General features: G+C 39.8%; 2 long non-coding RNA genes across 2 annotated transcripts; both read right to left on the minus strand.

The window, feature by feature from the left end:
• Positions 1-991: 991 nt before the first annotated feature.
• Positions 992-23,068, minus strand: LOC117480555. The gene is made up of 3 exons (XR_004555663.1): positions 22,935-23,068; positions 6,011-6,130; positions 992-1,856 (listed from the first exon to the last, which is right to left on the minus strand). It is a non-coding gene; the product is annotated as an uncharacterized LOC117480555 (long non-coding RNA).
• LOC117480561 lies at positions 11,923-15,688 on the minus strand. The gene is made up of 4 exons (XR_004555664.1): positions 14,939-15,688; positions 13,688-13,767; positions 13,272-13,307; positions 11,923-12,181 (listed from the first exon to the last, which is right to left on the minus strand). It is a non-coding gene; the product is annotated as an uncharacterized LOC117480561 (long non-coding RNA).
• Positions 23,069-23,288: the final 220 nt, after the last annotated feature.

Here is a 23,288-nt window from a genome sequence, read left to right on the forward strand (position 1 = left end):
CTGTGTTATATATGCTGCAGGAAGGATACTGTATATTGTTGAATATATATATGAAAGATAGCTATATACTGTACTGTATATCTGCACTCACACTGCAACAGCACCCCCTGCTGTTCCTTATCAGACAAGAACGGAACATGACACAAGTATGAATAAATGAATGTGGGAATAAATACAGCAATAAATACATGTGGTAATAAATACATGAATGTATAAATAGATACATAAAAGCAATAGGGAAAGTGCAATATTTGATTTGTGTATGAATGCAGTAGGGAAGGTGCAATATTTGATTTATGTATAAATACAATAGGGAAAACTGCAATATTTGATGATGTATGAATGCAATAGGGATATGTGCAATGGGGAAAGTGCTGTACCTGTATGTTTCTTGTTTGTTTCTTTGCCATGTGATATGTGATCTCTGTTCTGTATCTATGAGTGATTGACCTGAATGTTTTATGTTTATTATCTCGATGCCCAAGACAAATTTCTCCCAAGGGAGACAATAAAGCTCTATCTTATCTTATCTGTCTATTGTTGAATATATATGAAAGATAGCTATATACTGTATATAACATTAGATTAATTGTAATTCAATGTACATATCAATAATTAATGGATACAAGGATAACTTTGCTGTTAATGAACATTATGTGATTATACATGATTATAATCAAATCAAATCAGGTTTTATTTATAAAGCACATTTAAAAGCGATTTTTGGTCGAGCCAAAGTGCTGTACATGTAATAAAAAAAACACATTACTACAAAACACAATAAACGACAATAAATTACAACAGATATAACTTAAAAAAAAAAAAAATAAGAATAAAACACACGGAAAAGTCAGAAGTCGTGCTCCGCTCTAATTAGAAAGCCAGAGAGAAGAAGTGAGTTTTTAGAGTGGATTTAAAAACCCCTACGGTCTGGGCCGACCTCACATGGAGGGGCAAAGTGTTCCAGAGCCTAGGGCCAGCTGCTGCGAAGGCTCGGTGCCCTCGGGTTTTGAGCCTGGTTTTGGGCACTACCAGCAGCAGCTGGTCAGCATATGTGTAGATAAGCTGTATAAATAATGGTTAACATGTCACAAATCATAAACAAATCTGGGACTGTCTGCAGAACCTAACAGGGAAAGGGCATAAAAGATTATCTCGAGCCGGTTTCTCAAACTTACCTACCCCACCTTTAATTATTTAAATAATATTTAAGCTTCTTATAAGTGAAAATGTTTAAAAGAGAAGGGTTTAGAAAAAGTGTCTTTACTATAGGAAATATGCATTACACAGTTGCCTACAATGATATGCAGGCATTTCTTTACATTTTATTTTTGTTAACGAGAAACATCTGTTAGAACAGGCCCAGCCGAAATTACATTGGCCCACCCAAAATTTAAATCCTGGCGCCGCAGCTGCTGTATTCCCCAAGATCTAACCCCTCAGCAAACAAATCCCAGTCTGTGTGTTCAAAACAGTCTTGCAGCAATGAGGTGGCTTCCTCAGACCACACTTGTACTGTCCTGATAGCTGGTTTTGTTTTGCAGATATGTGGTTTGTAAGCTGGAATCATAATTAGTGAGATGTGGTCAGATTGTCCAAGATGTGGGGATTATGTTGCTTTAAATGCCCCTGGAATGTTTGTGTAGATGTTGTGGTTCAGCCAGATCTCTGTGATGATCGGAAGCGCCGGTCTGTACGGGTTAGCCTTTAGCCTAGACCTTAGCCCGGCTCACTTACCACGCTTCTGTCTCCTCTCCTTCCGCCGCCGCCTCGCTGGTGGGACGGTGAAAAAGATTGCCTCCGGGCTGCGTAGAATCTACAGAGGGATGACAGTTGTGTCCAAACGGAGATCAGTTCTGAAAGAAAAATAATTTAGCTCAGTTATGTATTAAAGCAGGGGTGCCCAACCTTTTTTGAACCGAGAGCTACTTTTAAAGTTGCCAGTGTGCCGAGATCTACCAGTCCAAATAGAGAGGCGTAGCCATTACTGACAGCGTACTACCAGGAAAATACACACTTCTACTTGTATAAAACTGACCTTTGTACGATTAATACTTCATAAAATACTGCTGATCATTTATCTTACCTCTTTCTAATCTACACACATACAAGTATTTAACTGAAGTTACACAACGGTGTTGTTGATGCAGAGTTGGAGTTTATTCACACGTCACATACCACAGTGGGTAATGTTTTCAAGAAACATTGAACAGTGCTGCCACATATGACACAGGAAAAAAAAGACTCTGAACCCTTTCTTTGCCATTATATAAAAATAGTGTTGCTCCAAAAGTATAAATTAGGCTTACTAATAAGACAACTCAGATCTGAAGCTACATGCATGCTTGACAAAGTGCAATAAAAAAGACAAAATTAATAGAATCAAACCCTTTTCTTGTTGCATTTTAGTAGAGTATAAAAAGAAATGCCTTTAAAATAGGATGCAAGCAACACTAGTTTCTTAACCTGAATTGATAATAGACTATAATCAATTTAAGTTTGCATTATTGTTATACCATTTTGTACAATAATTATAATGAATAAGTTCAAACAAACTAAAACTTACAGCTGATTAATAACGGTATCTAACTTGAGTTTTTATTATATCAAAAACCTGTTGAAATGCTACTGTTATTTTTACTGTCCCCAAAAAGCGTGTCGGCAGCCTCCAGGAATGCTTCTTTCACAACTTTGCCATCTTTGAAAGACTTCATGTGTTTCGCAAGAACGTCACTGACACGATAAGATGCTATGGTAGCAGCCTTGCTCTTGTTGTTGGGCCTGGTGAAAATGGACTGCTGTGCATTTAGCTGTCCTTTCAGGTCCCTCACCTTTTGGGAGCGTAGGGCAGAATTAGGAGGGAATTCCGTCTCGTAGCGTTTGTGCACTGTTTTGAAATGCCGCTCCTAAATTACCCTTCTTCGGGAAAGCCACGCTCGCATTGCAGATGAGACAGATGGACTTTGAATTGGAATAGATACAAAAATAATCATCCTCCCACTCGGAGTGAAAATGATATATTTTGGGCTTTTTTGCTTCTGCTAGGGCTGTGCAATTAATCGTATTTTAATCGCAATTACGATTTTGGCCTGCCACAATTACGAAAACAACATAATCGTAAAAAACGATTATTTTGCTTTGCTTGGTTGTGACCGTGCACTGCAACATATTGGATCTAATTTATTTTAGTCTAATTTATTTGTATTTATCATATTTACATATGTTTAGTAGCTTGTTGAAGTGCGCTCCAAAATATTTGTTGATCTTGCTTATTGGTATTTATTATTTTGATATTATTTATTTAAATGTAAATATAAATGTATCATTTAATTTATTTTTTGTATTGGTTTTTAAGTTGAATTATACGTTCAGGGTAATCAACAGTTAAAAAGATACTGTTCAAATTATTATTTGTATTTGTTTTAAAGGGCCCATGTCATGGCCATTTCCACTGATCATAATTACATTGTTGAGGTATACTAAAATAGATTTATACTGTGCAATTTTCCAAACTCACATTGGTTTCGCATACAGCATCTCTGTCAAGCATGTGTATTCAGCAGTATTCACTTTCTCCACTAAACGACTCGTTGGAGCTCTTGCCCCCCCCTCCCTGTGAGCCTAGTGTGCTCCGATTGGTCAGCTCGGCCACTCGTTCTGATTAGTCAACCACCAGAGAGGCTGCGCCCATGTCAGTGCTTTTCCCGGCTGCTCTCAGCGTAACATCAGTCTTATCATGGCGTCGGTACAGCGGTATATTTTATATACATATATATTTTTAACTGTTATAGAAGAGTGTGACGGCCCCAGGGCCTTTGTCTTACGATGGGGTGGAGCTGAAGAGGCTAATCAGCACGATCACGGACACCTCCGGACACAGTCTCTCTCCAAAGCGGCTGCAGGAAGACTAACTCTGCGATCCTCTCAACCACCTGTCTCTGCATTTACCACAATAAATGTGCCGTGGTTTTGTAAACTCGTGTATGTCTCCTTGTCTTTCCGTTGTGGCCTACGAGCTACTCTCATAACAAAGAGTAAGTTATTTTTACCCGTTATAAACTACTACTGTTTGATGAGAAATCAAATCATGGTTTGCTATATATGAATTCAGGGAAGAAAGGATAGGCCTACTAAGTATTTCCATTAAACTTTATTTTTAGAAATGTACAAAATCAACATAAATATACATATATACACGGTATATCATCCATTCCTCCTCCTCGCATCTTGCCTGCGCACAGTCGGTGCGGTGCCTTTTAGCACCCTCAGTAGTAGTAGAATCCCTTCCCCGTCATGGATTGTCCGCCAGGATCTGGCTGGACGAAATCAAATGCAAATCACAAAATATTAGAGAAACTTAGTTGTTTTAGATTCGTTAGTAGTACTTGTGTAATGAACAGCTTGCCTGCTAATATGCTAACCTAGCTTTGTTTACCTTGGTAGCTAACACGATATGAACGTTAGCTTGGAGGAAAGGCAACTATAATGCAGTGTAATAAAACTACTATGAACAAAAGCTAGTGGTTCATATTAGGCTAGCAATAACGTGTTTATAATTGCAATCGTATACGGGTATTCTGCTACGTTCGGTCATACAATGTAACTTGCATGAATACATTGTTTTGCGCTAGCATACAGCTAGCCTCGTTAGCTACATGCAGTATATGTACGGTCACAATGTACGGTAAATCACAGTACAGTATACTGTATGAGTATTCCGTGTGTGTGACTGCAGACATTCTCCTGCCATGACAAACATGTAAGGCCATCTGCTGACATTGTAGTTGATATATTTAAACGCTAGCAACGTAGCATCACAAAAATGTTTTTCTGACCAAAACTAGCTCTAGCTCCGTGTGTTAGATCGCTACGCCAGCTATAATGTAATTACGTTTCGCGACTGACCGGCAAATCACCCGGAGTATACTGTCAATAGGTATTTTGTGTGTGAATGCAGACATTCTCCTGCTATGAGATACATGTATGCAAGGCCATCTGCTGATATTAGAGTTGATATATGGAAACTCTAGCAACTTAGTTAGCACAGTTAGCACTGTGTCAATGGCTTAGCAGTCCAACACAGTTTACACATTTAAACAGTCTTGTTTGATAAATACACAAATAACAATGCAAACTTACAGGTTGTATACCCAGATCTTCCCCTGCTCCAAACGGTCCAAACAAGCTGTGCATATCCGGCCTCAAACTGGGCAATGTTTTGGAAGCTTTCGTCTGTGAAATGCCGGTTCTTCGAACCTCTGGAGGAGGAACACGCCGCTGCTGGTGTGGCCATAGCTCTTCGGGATTGGTCCATTTCGTTCCGGGTACCGCATGACATCAGGCGGTACCCGGAAGACTCAAATGGGCAGTGACGTATCTCCAACGAGGCGTTTTGGGGAGGTATTTTCTGTGTTAGAGTTTTACTCGCTACAGGGTGTACTTTGAGGGTTTTGACTCTGCACACCGTTTACATGCATAAAAACCTTCATAACACACAAGGGGACGGGTAATAACCGGAAAAGCATGACATGGGAGCTTTAAAGTTCAATAAATGGATGTTTTCAAAGTCAATGAATAATCGTATTTAATAATCGTGATATCAATTATTGACCAAAATAATCGTGATTATGATTTTTGCCATAATCGCACAGCCCTAGCTTCTGCCATAATTGCGGTCTTGTGTGTGTGCGGACTGTCACTCCTGTTGACACGGACAACGTCAGCTAACTAGTGCCCACTGCCAACCAGCCACGCCCCGACACATGGGATCACGCCGGCCAATCATGCGTTCAAGTGCATTATTCTGGCACAGGAAGATTATGTTATAGGACATTAACGATAAAACAGAATATTGTTGTTCTATTTTTAGACACATCTCGCGATCGACTGGGAATCTCCCCTGTATTAAAGGCTACTACCTTGCTGCTAGAAAGTAAACATGCTAAAACGTATATAAACAAACAGAGAGCCAAGCCGCTGCGTCTGCATCTTACGTGTGTGTGTGTCTCACCTGAGTGATGGTGCTCTCCTCCACCGTGTTCTCTCCCATCTCTCTGTTGACGTACAGCAGAGCGAACAGGAAGCCAGCGCGACCGTACAGGAGTTCATCAGAGTCACTGAGGACTGAACTCTGGAGGAACACACACACACACACACACACACACACACACACACACACGTTTTGCTATACTTGTGAGGACCATGACCCAAGGGTAGGGTGTGAGGACCCCCCTTTCTGCTATAGCCACAAAGATGAAAAAAATATCTCTAACACAAGATGGGGGTAGTGAGTCAGAAAGTCACTTAAAATGTTAAAACACAAATTTTCACACAAGTGGTGAATTTGGTCGGTGTTGTGAGGACCGGCCAGTTGCTAGGCAGATTTAAGTGTGTGTTTTTCCCAGCAGTTTTGACAAGTTTTCTTCTCAAAAACCTTTTATGAGCCCTATGGCCCACAGCATTAAAGATTGGCATTGCACATAAGAGAAATGAAAAGACTAGAAATAAACAATTCTAAAATGTAAACATCACAAATAGAAATAAAACAGCATTCAAAAAGTAGAAAATATACATGTTGAAATACCAATTTACAGTAAACAAAATAAATATAAAGCAGGATATTATATACATTAAGTGTGTAGGAATGGAATATTAAATTAAGTATACATGTAAAATGTACAGTGTGAGTTTAAGTCCAGTTATCCAAAGAGATAAGAGATTGTTGAATCCTAAAACCTTATTTATGTAATATTCTATAATGATATGTTTCAGTCCCTGCCTGCAGGCCCCTGTATTTAATTTAAAGTCTATGCCGGTGTATATGTCTCTCTCAGTTTCTTAAATCCTCACCTTCTTCTCTTCTCCCATGTTGTTTTGTTACTAACCCTTTTGCCCTCTGTCTGTGTGAGTGGTTGGTGTTTCTTTCTTGCTGTATGGATGTGGCTCCCATCTTTAGGCCTCCCAATGCTGTCCCTGGTCCTGCTGTCCCTGCATGGCCCTGCTCCTCCTGCATCCCTCACAGCCATTCCCATTGTTTCATGCATTTACATACCATATTCTGTCTTTGCTTTCTAGTCTTGATACCTCCCTTGTGTATTAAACAGTATTATAAGCCATACTGTGTTATGTCCTAAGTATTCACTCTTTCAGGAAACTAAGGTTGCATTCACACCTAATAGTCCTCTTCTTTGGTGTGTTAAAACATTATAAACACATATAATGACAGACTGCAGTAAGGAGGGCTCTGATCAGATTGTACCACAGCCTTTTGTTGTACACAGGGGACCAGTGAGGTGAGCAGTCATAAGCAAATATAGCCTAGCTTATAGGCCAAACCGCACCAAGCGGTTGAACGCACCAGGGTTCGATTCAACCAGACTAAACAAGGCTGGTGTGAACATGACCTAAGACAAGGTATTACTTCCTTCACAAAACAAACAATGCAAGAACTATAATCACAGATTGATTTATTTGACAGGTGTGTTGAACTACAGTTACAAAAACACTCACCTACTGTCCATTGACTCTAACTCTACATTAACATTTCTCTCTTCTAACTCTACATTGACTCTACTAACTACTTGTGTCACAGAGTGAACCACTTGTTTTTGGTGAGATTTCGTGGAAACAACACACTATTGGAAAAATGTCACGTTTGCTTAATTAAGCCATTATGTGTGGAAATTCTATGTGATAAATGTATCTTTCAAATACGTTTTCTGTCTGTGTAACAATCCCAAAGGTATGATTGAGTGCCAGCGTGCATTATTGAGCCAAATTGTCCATTGTCCTGGGTTGACAGTGTCAGACATTTGAACACATTTTCCTTTAAATCTGAAACGTATATGTAGTTTTGTAAAATTTGCTACTGATTACGATTTTACAAAATAACTTCACTGCTGAGATCAAGGGACAAGGCAACACTGTCCCAACAGGCAGAGGAACAATAGTGAATGATAAACAAACCATCTGTTTTACTTGAGAGAGAAAACTAAGGCAAATTCAAGAAATCTTACACAATCTGTTCAACTAGTCCTTCCGCCCAAATAACAGATTTGTTAAATGAGAATTCTACAATCTGGCAAACCAATCTTCAGGATGGCATCATTTGACAGTGCTCTCCAAAACTTTCACAAATGATTTGTAAAGCCATATTCACACAGGATTATCATTACGGGACCTTATGTCATTTAGAAAGAACAGTCATGGCAGACTCATATTGGATTTAAGATCACAGTCAATAACTGTAATAATAACAAATAACTAGAGGCCTCCACGCAGGGCTGGACTGGCCATCTGGCATACCGGGCATTTTCCCGGTGGGCCGACGTGCCTTTTGGGCCGACACGTCATTTTTTTTTTTTTCTGAAGTCCCGGCCCATAAGACGGGTAGATTGGCCCTCTGTTTAAATGTTTTTAGTAATTGACACTGGGCCGGCCCAATCAAATCTTTAATCACCTCCCCCTTTGGGCCGCTCGGTGTGCATCATTAAATCACGCCCCCAGGAGGTGAGCCGGCCGTTGAAGCCAAATCGCCTTTTTTTTCGAGAAAAAAAAAAGTTCGAGTTAGAAATGGAGAAGGCGAAGGCGAAGACGAAGGCCAAGCGAAAAGGGGGAGCAGAAAAATTGCGGGCAAGAAAAAAGCAGGCCCTTCGTGCTGATGTTGCCGCTTGTGTCAAAATAACCGACATGTTTAGTACAGGTGCAGGTCCATATTCAGCACCCGTGGCCGATATTGGTGGTGGTGAGGAAGATGATGAGAGGGAGAGAGATCCGCGCGAGTGGGGAGAGGGAGGAGAACTCGCGGTAAGCAGAAGCTAAGAAAATTAGGAAAAGATTATTATTAAGGTTATGATACTCTGTAGTTCTGGAACCCATTAATATCCCCTTGATGAAGCACTAATAAGACAAATATTATTAGAGAAACATTCGTTAGCCTACAAGCTAGTAAGCTGGCTATTTTAGGTTTTCCCTGGCAAGTTAAAATATAGCTTAATGGGACTCTGATACGTTGTCTCATTGAAAGAATGTCATTATTTTGTTAACCACCATTCATGAACAATTACTGTCAGCTGGCAGCTTGTTTAGTTTATTTACTTATGTGTTTATAAGGGCAACAGTGGTCTTTTGGGACCTGAAAAAAATGTTTATAGTCAGCTTTTTGTGGTAGTTTTGATTGACAATATATAGAATGAATAATATAGAAATAGAAGAAAAAATGTAGGCACACATGTAGTTTTGACCATTAACTGTGTGGTATTGTTATGTCAATGCCTATTTGTATGGACCTCTATCAGGGACCAAAGAGGTCACCTGCATCCTTTTTGACTCTCCCAAAGCCCCCCAACTACACTCACACATGCAAACAGACACACACACACACACACACACACACACACACACACACACACACACAGAGAGGAATGGACGCTGGACATAGTGCCCCTCTCCACAACAAGCATTCATTTTAGTTATTTCAGTCTAGTATATAAGTTACTTTGTGTGTACAGTATATATATACAGTATATATATCTTGCTAGTTGTGTACTTTTGTAATTTATGTGGGATTTCTGTCAAATGTTGCTTCAACTCTCTTTGTAAATTTAAATCTGTCTCTTTCAAACCTATTCTCAGGAAAAAAAATAAAGACAGTGGATAGTATTTTTGGTTAAACCTGTGTTCCTTCAGTTCTGTGTGCTCTGTGAGGTTCTGAGAAACCAGCCGCCTAAGACTTGCACTATAGCCCCTTGCGTGCGTCAATCAATCAATCACATTTTATTTATATAGCCCAATATCACAAATTACAATTTGTCTCAGAGGGCTTCACAGTGTGTACAGGTACGACATCCTCTGTCCTTAGACCCTTGCAGCGCTCAAGGAAAAACTCCCCAAAACAGACCCCACAATTAACAGTGGGAAGTAGGAAGAAACCTCTGTGAGAGCAACAGAAGAGGGATCCCTCTCCCAGGACGGACAGACGTGCAATAGGTGTCGTGTGTACAGATGAAAAAGGCAATACAATTACAGCGATTAAAAAAAGGATGGAAAAATTAAATGAAAGCGTCAATGTATATAAAAAGATGCCGTCGACTCATCCTGTAGACTCATCTGGTCCTATCTCTATTGTGTTGTCATAGAAAGGGGAGGCAGGGCACTATAGGGTCCCCCCCCCCCTAAATTCACTAGAAGTCATCATTTAAGGGGTTATTTTTAAAACTTTTCTTCTGTGGGGGGCATACCCCCCCAGACCCCCCTATTAGTGCTCGGTCACTGTTCGCTTTGTGAGAGGGTTTGAAGGTCTAATTTCTAATGATTGATAGTTACACATACTTGTGGTATGTATTAGTTTTGTTTGCCCCTGGTACGTAAAAAGGATAATAATAGCGTTTTTTTAAATTATACTGAGTTATTCTTCTTGTCAGGAACCGCTACTATTCGTTTGTTTTATGGATTTGGGCCGGTCTGGGTCTAAATGCCAGGGCCGATTTGCTGTCCCAGTCCAGCCCTGCCTCCACGTAATACTAGTAACTTAAGAATTCAACTTATGAACGTTTTCTGATTGGCCACTGGTAAAGGTTGGGCAACTCGTATTTGACCCTGAAGATTTTTGTCCTGTTTGGGGCAGTGAGAACAAGATGTGACACAACACTGACATCTACGGTGGCCCTGAAGTGCAAGTCAAAACAACATTTCACAAAACGCTACAGCATTTCAGGAAACACCACAGCATTTCAGGAAACACCACAGCATTTCAGGAACCACCACAGCATTTCACAAAACACCACAGCATTTAAACTTATACGGAAAGGGTATTCCTTTAGGGAGAACACTTCTTGTTTGTGATTGGACAGAGCCAGCCAGAGAAGCACTGCTGTGATTGGTTGTTTTTACTGCCAGTCAAGAAATGACGCTTCGTGATTGGTCAGCACCCGACAGCGCAACATGCCCCAAAACATCAGCCGTTAGCTGTTAGCACACAGAGCTCACAGCTCCTCATATCTGTTCAGAAACTGGACAAAAGTTAAACAAGTACAAACCACAGACTGTCTGTGTCATGGTGAATACAGTCGCAGCTTTATTTATGTCTGTATGCCGTTGTTCTGAGTGTGGACGGAGCAGCTACAGGTTAGTTTATCCTGATCGATCCGATCTCCATTCAGAAAACACGCATTTTAAAAGGTTTCTCCTGCCGTCTGTCTGCAGACTTGTCAAAGCATTAATTCATGGTTTTTACTAACCGGTATCAGTATGTTGTTACTTCATCATTTTGAAACGTGTATTACAATTAAATCACGGTAAAATATGTTCATTTTGTTGTAGTCTACCATAGTATTTACAGGGAGATAAGCCCCGAATATTCGCATCGCTCTAATCGTGATTTAATTGTAATACACGTTTCAAAATGATGCCGAAGTAACAACATACTGATACCGGTTAGTAAAAACCATGAATTTATGCTTTGACAAGTCTGCAGACAGACGGCAGGCGAAAAACCTTTTAAAATGCGTGTTTTCTGAATGGAGATCGGATCGATCAGGATAAACTAACCTGTAGCTGCTCCGTCCAAACTCACAACGGCCTATACAGACATAAATAAAGCAGCGACTGTATTCGCCATGACACAGGCAGTCTGTGGTTTGTACATGTTTAACTTTTGTCTAGTTTCTGAACAGATATGAGGAGCTGTGAGCTCTGTGTGCTAACAGCTAACGGCTGATGTGTTGGGACATGTTGCGCTGTCGGGTGCTGACCAATCACTTAGTGTCATTTCTTGACTGGCAGCAAAAACAACCAATCACAGCAGTGCTTCTCTGGCTGGCTCTGTCCAATCACAAACAAGAAGTGTTCTCCCTAAAGGAATACCCTTTCCGTATAAGTTGAAATGCTGTGGTGTTTTATGAAATGCTGTGGTGGTTCCTGAAATGTTGTTTTGACTTGCACTTCAGGGCCACCGTAGACATCACCATATTTCACACGGTGAACATGCTAGCACACAGCTGCTTATCTACACTCGGAAATACGGCGCGACATTAGCATTCATTTAGAGTCATGTATCTCTCAGTGCACTTTTTTTTACCAGGGACTTTCATCAGCGTAATCCAATTGCCAAGTTGACTCCACACAGCCTTTTTTTCTGCCTCACTCCAGGGCCTTCTTTGGTTTCCCTTCTGTACAGCAGAACCTTAATGAACAGTAAACAAAAAGACGATCACTCAATGAAAGTCAACAAAAGTAAACTGCTAGCAGTCATCAACAGGGCTGACTCGTGGGTTAAAAAAATGCAGTTAGTGAGTAAAAGTAAGTAAGTAAATGAGTAGGTTCAAGGAAGTTAGAAAGTATATGCAATGTAAGATTGTACAATGTGATGTTATGCAAGAATGTTAGAAAGCAAATAAGTATAAAGTAGTAAAGCCTATATTTTAGTAATTAGTAAAGGTGTAGTAACACTAAAAAGTGGTACTTATTTAAATGCCAACAGCAAATACCCTAATATGATATATATTATAGACCTTATTGTATTGTGTGAAAGCCTCCAAATGTTTGTAGGATAAATCGCGAACAATTGTGGATGCCTTCCAGCTGGACACCTGATCTCCAGGGCGGGGTAGTGATGTATGAAAACGGCCCAGTCACAGGGCTTTCACCTGGGGCTGACTGGAGATGATTTTCCTCGGTCCAGAGCATGGAGTGAGCCCTACTTGCCCGCTCCAAGTGCAATCTTTTTGGGGAGAGTATGGATGTCTCCCTGCAGGAAAGGAGTGGTGAAGTGATGTAACTAATGTATTTAGCCCAGTAACAGGGCTTTCATCAGGGGCTGCCTTAAGAGACAGGTGTACCGCCCCATTCAAACTCCCCACTGCCACACTGTCCCCGGAGCGGGTCTCTCCAGTCAGCCCCAGGTGACTGGGCCGTATTCATACATCACTACCCCGCCCTGGAGATCAGGTGTCCAGCTGGAAGGCATCCACAATTGTTCGCGACTTATCCTACAAACATTCGGAGGCTTTCACACAATACAATAAAGTCTATATTGTATATTTTATTAGGGTATTTAGGGTACAGCAATGTGTTGTATGTATGTGTGTGTGTAAGTGTATTTCCGCGACACACATATCACACAAATTAAATATCAAACTTTAATTCTGCCCGTGACTCGTTATTTAATTGTGGTTATAAAAATGTGGTTATAACATTTTTTTTCTATAAAGATTTATTGTCACAGCTACTAAAAGTGTGTTATAATTTTAAGTGTACATTCATTTGATACATACCAGTTGATCGTTTTGCTTTCTTCTTCTTTCCATTATCTGTGAAAACAACAAATTACCTTTGAGAAAATCCTCAATGAATTAAAATGGTACACAGCAGTCTAAATGCACACCATTAAATACTGAAACTCATAATTATTAAAGGCATTTAAGTGCAATAAAGTCACAAATTGATAGCCTACTTTAAGCTTCAAATAAATATCAGTGGCCATTATTAACAATCCAGCTAGACCCTCTTGCACGATACAGGTGACGATTAATAGTGCCTTTACGGTAATAGCCTAGTACAAGGGTACAATAATGCATGTTTTTCTGATATCTTTGAGTAATATTTAACATAAGTCCTTAATAAGGCTGACACTGTTGGACTCAGTACTAGTTTGACTGCTACCAGAAATAAAATGAAGTACTTCTCTTACTCTTTTAACTCTATTTCTCCCTCTCTCGTCTGTATCAGCAGGTTCTGGATGAAGCCTCTTGTGCTCGGGTCGTGAGAGCTCTGTTAAGAGAGAAACGAACATCAGACATTAAGAGTTACTTTAACATTAGAATGATCTTTCATGCCATTTGCAATCAATAATGAAAGCAATCAGTATTTATTTCCTGTACAAACTTATAACACTTCACAATAACAACATATCAACTACATAGTAATACAAAAGCAACCACCTGATAAACATATTGTCATGTCCTTTTAATTGGTTGGCTCTCTCTCTCTCTCCCTCTCTCTCTCCCTCCCTCTCTCCTTCTCTCCCTCTCTCCTTCTCTCCCTCTCTCCTGACAGCCTGTCAGTATCTCATGCAGCTCACTGATCCAGTAATGAGTGAAGAATAAATATATGTATAACTAGTTTAACTTGTTCCAGAGGTAGATAAAATAGCTAAGTGTGTTAGGTCTAACTCTTAGTGTGTGTTTTGCTCCGCTCACCAGTCCCTCACAGCGGGTGGAGCTGCAGGATTTCTGCTTCACACACGTACCGCTATTTTATTGTCATTTTCGGACACCTTAAAATACTGCCAGACTGGTGGTGAACTTATTTTGGCGAGCTTGTTTTGCTGCGCACAGAGAAAAGTGTCATGTATTTAACCTGCGGGCTGTGACTCCTGATCGGAGCAGAGACACATGCTCACTAAACCGAAAAACTATATCCGGTCACAGAGATCTGCTATTTTAAAGTAAAGTCAACACATATCGACCCGAACGAACGAAATTAGTTTGAACATAGCCTATAGTTTTTTGTATATGACAAATTTGCGAGGGTGATGACGTCAGAGCATCATCCATTTTAACAAACAAAATATATTATAAAAGGCATAATATATTTTATAAATGTAAGTGTATGTAGTTTGAGATGGTAGAGATTACATATGTATTAGTTAGATAAAAATATACAAATGTATCAGGCAACATTTTAGATGTTACAGTCTTGCCTTAATTATTTTAGATGTCAGGTTAAAAACGCATGCATTTTTGCATTCATATTTTATATATTTGACATGCAACACCATACATTAAAATAAATGTGAGACTTACGCTTTGTGTTCTGCTCTCTTACATGCTAACGTTAGCTTAATTTAGAGTTTAGCCTAGCCTCAGCAGTTCCACTCATGCCGGAGAATGCTAAAACATTAAACAACCTAACATAGTTAAATATATAAAATATCACTTACCTGGAGCAGTTGTGTGTGTTTTTCCTGCTGTAATTCGTTACTCATTGCTGTGTTGCTTCTTTCACACACCATGTGGAGCTGCTTCTCAGTCTCAGTAATCTTCTTCTGTGCCGATTTATATATACAGTCTATGGTGCCGATCCATGTTTGTAATGATGCGTTCAGGTGCAGATGTAAAGTACATTGCGTCTTCATGTTGGAGTTTGCAAAATGTTTCAAAACCAAAATATTTCTTATGAAGTGAATTGCTCTCACTTGAAATAACTATCCCTAATAAGATTTGTAAGGAGAGATTACTTAACATAGTGTAGAAACTGTAATAGGGACTTCTTACTGAGTCGGGGACAGTAAAACTGTAATTGTTGTATTGCATGAATGCAGCATTAGCTGCTTTGAAGTTTTAGCGCCAAATGTGGTATTCAATTGCTCTGCAGGTTTGCAGGTTCATAATGTGCATGAACTTCTTGATTAACCACTCCCCTCCCCCACCCTGACCTGGACTTCACACCCCTGAAACACAGAGGCACAGAGGAACATGCAGTATGGTTTAAATGCATTCTGAGCAATATCTCAACAGAACTTAAAATCTATTTTACTCTCTATCTTTTGTTTAATAAAAATGAGTGCACAATTATATACACACATATATATATATTTCCATTTACCATTTATACAATTTTCTAGACATTTTAAATTAAAATATTATTTAATAACTATATATATATTAAGAATGAACAGGGTCAGTAAAACTGTATCTATCTATCTATCTATCTAAGATAGATGGATAATCATCTATCTATCTATCTATCCATCTATCCATCAATCAATCTATCTATCCATCTATCTATCCATCAATCAATCAATCAATCAATCAATCAATCTATCCATCTATCCATCTATCCATCAATCTATCTATCTATCTATCTATCCATCTATATATTGACAATGCATTTAATGATTAATATCTTGTTATTATTCTATTAACCTTGCAGGACAATTTTATGTTATTTGAATTTTCACAATTTCTATGATTTTATCTTCAGATGATTGCCTCATTCGATTATTGAAAATATTAGAGCTATCTCTGAAAACAAACCCCTTTTACTAATGTATAACAAGTAATACCTAACTATCTAATATGCTTCCTTAATACAGGTCCAAATGTTCAATGGCTCTTTGCCCAACAATACAATGACAGCAGTTTCACACTGACATAGTGTTGGCTACCCTTGATAAATGAAAAAAGTGTGTTTAACCCTTGTAGTGAGAACTGCTGCTGGTCTAATATGAAACTACATTGATATAGTTCAAATCAGACCAGCAGTAATTTCCTTGAGAATTGATCCAGACCAATTTCAAGTACATACATCATTTTATGATGGTTATAACTTATCAGAGATAAGAGGTCCAACTTGAGCCTTTGGAATCTGAGGCAATGCTAGTTGATGGTCAAATGCAAAGAGAAAGAGAAAGAGGGAGAGAGTGTTATGAAAGTGTGAGAGAGGGAGAATCGGAGCAAAAGGTTACAATAGCCACGATTCAGAAGCGGTGAATTAAGCAAGCAAATATTTTAGCCAACACAACCAAGTACATAAAATCGAGTAACAGAGCCATTAGTGTATATTTAATAGTTCAACACAACTGTAAGCACAACGAAATGTAGGTTATTTAAAGTAGAATATGAAACGAATGGGGCCTTTTTGAGTGACACTTGGAGACGTGGACGTGCAGGGAAAGCGCGCAGAGAAATGTAGGTTATTTAAAGTAAAGTAGCCTACGTCTAGATGAAGCATAGTGAAGATTGTGCACGTGAATCATTTTGTTGAATTTCTGAATGGAGATCTGATCGATTAGACTAAGTTAACATATCTGCTCCGTCAACACTCACAACACCGTCCTACAGACATAAATACTGTAAAGCAGTGACTGTATCCACCATACCTCAGACAGTCTTTGGTTTGTACATTTATAACTTTTCTCCAGTTTCTGAACAGATATGAGGAGCTGTGATCTCTGTGTGCTAACAGCTAACAGCTAACGGCTAACAGTTAATGGCTACTGTTTTAGTTTTTTGGTGTCAAGTTCCTTGTCTGGATGGAATATCTGTGAACGACTCAGGTGTGAATGCCATGTCAGACTTGGACAAGTCCTTCCTGAATTGTGTTAATTGATGAAATCTGCTTATCTAAAAAACGGCTTGGATCATCTCCACCATCCATTACCAACATAGATAATATGTATTCATAAAGTAACCTAGTTGTCTTTCCATTTTCTTTAGCAAGTTTGCAAGGAACTGGGAATTGAAATCAAGTCTTTAAGAAGTAATTGAAAGGTTTGGATATGTTGTACATATATATACACAGATCTTGTACTTGAGTAAATGTAGAAGTACTCAGATCTTGTACTTGAGTAAATGTAAAAATAGCATCAGGATTCAGGGAGTCAACAACGGGAGAAATGGCAATATTGCTGTGGCTCGTTTCACTGTGCATCTTCAAAGCTTCCATTTGCAAAGCATGCTTCTGCAGCTGCAGGTGCACCTGATAGCCCTCCCCTCCCCCACTCTGACCAAGCTGTGACCTCTGCAACAAGAAAGAGGCAGGACAGAGCAGTATGAGGCTTATTCAGCTTAACTCTATGATATACAGTAATATATATATATATATATATATATATATATACAGGGTTTGGAGGGTTACTTTGTAAATGTAGTTAGTTCCTGAATACTGAATACATGGCTCTGAAAGTAATCCGAATCCGAATAGTTACGTGTCTTAAAAAAGTAACGTATTCAGATTACTTTTAGAATACTTTTGGAATACTTTATTTTTCCATAACAGATGGGTATGTTTTGGTGAACAGGAGACACTTATTTTACTGTTGTAATGGCTTATCAAGAGCACAACTCAAACACAACATCTTTGTGTCATTCTGGACAGCTCCCTCTCATTTGCACCCCACATAAAAAAACATCACTCGGACTGCATTCTTCTCCAGACTTCGCCCTGTCTCAATCCAGCACTGAAGTCCTGGTTCATGCATTCGTCACATCCCATATTGACTATTGTAATACCATGCTCTCAGGCCTTCCCATCAAACTCCTCAATAAACTTCAAATCATTCATAACTCTGCTGCCCGGATCATCACCCGCACCAAGTCCTCTGACCACATCACCCCCATCCGTCTGCATTGGCTACCTGTAAAATACTGGATAGACTTCAGTCACGTCACGCAGCTTTCCCCTGAGAGATTTCTACGGGGAGAAGCTCAGCTAAAATATTACATGTACAGCACTTTGGCCCGACCAAAAATCGCTTTTAAATGTGCTTTATAAATAAACCTTGATTTGATTTGATTAAACGCTGCGGTGATTAAATGCAATGTTATGCTCCTAACCACTTCAAGCTTTATTTCTGAAACAGTATGGAGCTCAAACCTTTCTCTTTACCACAAGGGCATTACGTTACACATATTCTCTCCAGTAGCCTACAGCGTTAGCTCCATGGTTAGCTCTGAGTGTTAGCATGCTTGCTAATGTAAACACACAGCGTATTACTCCCAAAACACGCTGCGCATTGTTTCTGATACAGCACATAGCTTGACATGTTCTTTCTTAAGTGTTTACCGCTAGAACAGTGCCATTATATGTATTATATATAACAACTTTACTCTAAGCCTCCAGCAGACATCCTGCTGAATACACAGACACACAGCGCTGTGACTGTATACAGAGACGATAGGTTGGGTCGTGTCACGTGTGCCGGAGAATATAGGTTGGGACGTGTTACGTGTGCCGGAGATGATAGGTTGGGACGTGTCACGTCGGCCGGATGTCGCCAATGACGTTATAGGAGCGAAAATTCTGGATCTGCTTGTTAGCACCCTCCTTTTTTAGAGAGAGGTGTGGGTACGAAGGAAAAGAGAGAGGGTTTTGTTTACTGACACTTTGTGAGTTCCCTGACACACCGGGGACACATATTTATGTATAACAGACATCAAAAAGTGCATTTTGCATAGTATTGTAGGTCCCCTTTCAATTAATCATCATACTAAAGTGGATACTAAAGTAATGATAATGATAACTTTAGATAATGTCTAAAAGAATACTCTGTTACAGTAAAAGTCCTGCATTCAAAATGTTTCTCAAGTAAAAGTAGAAAAGTATTATCATCAAAATATAGTTAAAGCAGCAACAGTAAAAGTAGTCATTGTTCAGATTGTCCATTTCAGAATAATATATATGATATGTTTTATAATGATTGATCATGAAAGTGTTGTCAAAGGCTGGTATATATATATTTATATTTGCTTATGACTGCTCACCTCACTGGTCCCCTGTGTACAACAAAAGGCTGTGGTACAATCTGATCAGAGCCCTCCTTACTGCAGTCTGTCATTATATGTGTTTATAATGTTTTAACACACCAAAGAAGAGGACTATTAGGTGTGAATGCAACCTTAGTTTCCTGAAAGAGTGAATACTTAGGACATAACACAGTATGGCTTATAATACTGTTTAATACACAAGGGAGGTATCAAGACTAGAAAGCAAAGACAGAATATGGTATGTAAATGCATGAAACAATGGGAATGGCTGTGAGGGATGCAGGAGGAGCAGGGCCATGCAGGGACAGCAGGACCAGGGACAGCATTGGGAGGCCTAAAGATGGGAGCCACATCCATACAGCAAGAAAGAAACACCAACCACTCACACAGACAGAGGGCAAAAGGGTTAGTAACAAAACAACATGGGAGAAGAGAAGAAGGTGAGGATTTAAGGAACTGAGAGAGACATCTTATTGTTTTCAACTTGATAAATAGTTACATTACAAGGCTCGATGTAGACAATGCTCCTTTTCATAAGTTTATCGCGATCTGTCCAAACATTCGGCCAAAAGGCTTCATATTTTCCACTGCCAAAACTCATAGCTCTGTTGCCACAATTACGAGTAACGTCAGGTGTGCAGTGGTGGGAAAAGTACTCAGATGTTGTACTTTAGTAAAAGTAGAAGTACTCAGATCTTGTACTTGAGTAAAAGTAGAAGTACTCAGATGTTGTTCTTTAGTAAAAGTAGAAGTACTCAGATGTTGTACTTGAGTAAAAGTAGAAGGACTCAGATCTTGTACTTGAGTAAAAGTACTCAGATTTTCTACTTCTTCGTAAACTCTTTAAAGTAGCGACAGTAAAAGTAGTCATTGTGCAGATTGGTCCATTTCAGAATAATATATATGATATGTTTTATAATGATTGATCATTAAAGTGTTCTCAAAGCTGGTAAAGGTGCAGCTAGTTTTAATTACTTTGTATACTGCAGGGTAGCTTGTGAATTTACTCCAGGTGGAACTAAAGTCTGATTTAAGACTTGATTATATTTCCATTTACCTCTGAAATGCAGTGGGGTAGGAGTACAAATTATCATAACTGGAAATACCCAAGTAAAGTATAAGTACCTCAAAATTGTACATAAGTACAGTACTTGAGTAGATGTACTTAGTTACTTCCCACCTCTTGAGATGCTTCTCACAGCAAATATTGCTATATCTGATTTATTAACATGAATTTAGATTAATTAATCACAAAGCATATAATTCATTAGATTAATATTTGTAATTGCTTGACAGCCATAGTTTTAACACACTTCCAGAAAATAAACTAGAACAATATGTTCCAGCAATTATCTTATATTAAACTTTAATTTTTAAACTCAACATTTACCAATAATATATTTTACAGTAAGGTTAGGGGAAAAATACTATTGCGTATTTTATAATAAAGACTCCATTTTGTATAATAGCGGACATTTTAATTTTTAATAAACTTAAGCACATCACTACTATGCTTTGGGAGGCATATATCTTCTTAAATCTTCAGAAAATAATTAGTGATTAATAATTCTTAACTGATAATGCACAGTATGCAAGTATTTTATATCATGAATTGTGTTGATTTGTCATTTATATTTAATTTGTAACCTCTACATGGTTGACATGTAGCTGGTAACAGGCTTCTGTCAGGTCACCTGCAACTATATTTCCACCTCCTTCCTTACCCCTCCCTAGTTAAGCAATGTGACTGCAGTGACCAATCAATCAGAAAATGTGCAGTACAAGTAGATGCAGTACATGTGTGTGTCCTCTAGTTGGAGCCCAAGAGCACAGGAGAAAACGACCATTTCCGTAGTTACTATTCTTGTTGGGACTTTGGCTGAAAATTACACAGCATGTTGTTCAGGCCTTCAGGGGAGTATTTCAGCATTGTTTTAGTGAGGACCACCCAAAAGGTCCTCACAACCAAAAATGTCCTCACAGAACGAGTTGTTTCTCAATAAGTGGTCCTCACAAGTATAGCCACACACACACACACACACACACACACACACACACACACACACACACACACACACACACACACACACACACACACACACACACACACACACACACACACACACACACACACACACACACACACACACACACACACACACACACACACACACACACACACACACACACACACACACACACACACACACACACACACACACACACACAACACACACACACACACACACACACACACACACACACACACACACACACACACACACACACACACACACACACACACACACACACACACACACACACACACACACACACACACACACACACACACACACACACACACACACACAAAAATGTGGGCGGGCGTTACACCCACGGGCCAATCAGAAACGTTGCTGTCAGAAACAATGAGTGTTCTGTAAGTAATATGGTCTGTGTTTACATTAGCATGCTCAAGGCTGCGTGCTCAGCCCTCTCCTCTACTCCCTGTTCACCCACGACTGCGTGGCCACACACAGCTCCAACACCATCGTGAAGTTTGCTGATGACACGACCGTCATCGGCCAGATCACAGACGATGACGAGACGGCATACAGAGAGGAGGTCGAAAACCTGACATCTTGGTGCCAGGAGAACAACCTCCATCTCAACATCAGCAAAACAAAGGAGCTGATTGTGGATTACAGGAAGCAGCAGGGAGAGGGACACGCCCCCATCGCCATCAATGGGACTACGGTGGAGAGAGTCAAAAGCTTCAGGTTCCTTGGGGTCCACATCACTGAGGACCTGACATGGTCTCTTCACACCACCACCATCACCAAGAAAGCTCGACAGCGGCTCTTCTTCCTCCGCAGGCTGAGGAGGTTCAAAATGGATTCCAGGATACTCTGCAACTTCTACAGGTGCACGATAGAGAGTATCCTCACTGGCAGCATGACGGCCTGGTACGGCAGCTGCACCGACCTCGATCGTAAGGCTTTACAGAGGGTGGTGAAAACTGCACAGCACATCACCAGGATGGAGCTGCCATCCATGGAGGACCTTTACTCCCAGCGGCTCAGGAAGAAATCACTACGGATTATCAAAGACCCCCATCACCCCAGCCACAAACTGTTCTTTCTGTTGCCGTCTGGCAGACGTTACCGCAGCATCCGGGCAAGGACAAGAAGATTCGGAGACAGTTTCTTCCCGCAGGCAGTGAGACTGTTAAACAATTGAACTGTTGAAACAACATCAAACATTCAACTGCTACTCAGTAGTATGTATCTAATACCTAATATATATATATCATTCCAATAACTTGTATATAGACTCATACTGCACTATTCCACATCATAACTTTATTTCATTTTTATAACTATTACTATTTTTGTATTGCTCTTGCTCTTATTGTTATTATGTTATGTTATTATGTTGCATTGTTGGAGAAGCCTGTGACATAAGATTTTCAAACTCAGAGCTAACCTGTACTGGAGAGAGTGTGTGTGAAGAAGCAGGAAATCAAAAGGAACTGATCTGTGATGATCTGTTTGGTATTTTGAGCAAAACACTTCAGTTTGTTTTTGAAATATGTTTATATATCTGAGACCTGTAATATATGCCTAAAAACAGCACAATCGGAGCCTTTAACCCCAGGTGTCCTCTCACCTGTTCAGGCAGTCCTGGCTCTCCTCAGTGTTCCTCAGCTTGTGATGAACCACGGCTCCCACAGCCAGAGGGCCTGCGTCTCCACACAGGAAGGAGACCTTACGCCCGTTCAGGATCCGGAGGGTTCGCTTCACGTAGTCCAGCGCCCTCTGCAGGTGGGAGGATTCCTGGGAGCAGCGGTGCAGCTGCAGGTACAGCAGGGCGATGCCTGCAGACAACACTCAGGAGTTAGATTAGTATTTACAGTCTAAGATAAGATAATAATAATAATAATAATAATAATAAACATAGACGGTCACATAAACACCTGAACTTTTGAAAGAACATCCATAACATTCATCTGTTTGCAACTCA

Source organism: Trematomus bernacchii, unplaced genomic scaffold, assembly GCF_902827165.1.
Source record: "Trematomus bernacchii unplaced genomic scaffold, fTreBer1.1, whole genome shotgun sequence".
Lineage (NCBI taxonomy): Eukaryota > Metazoa > Chordata > Actinopteri > Perciformes > Nototheniidae > Trematomus > Trematomus bernacchii.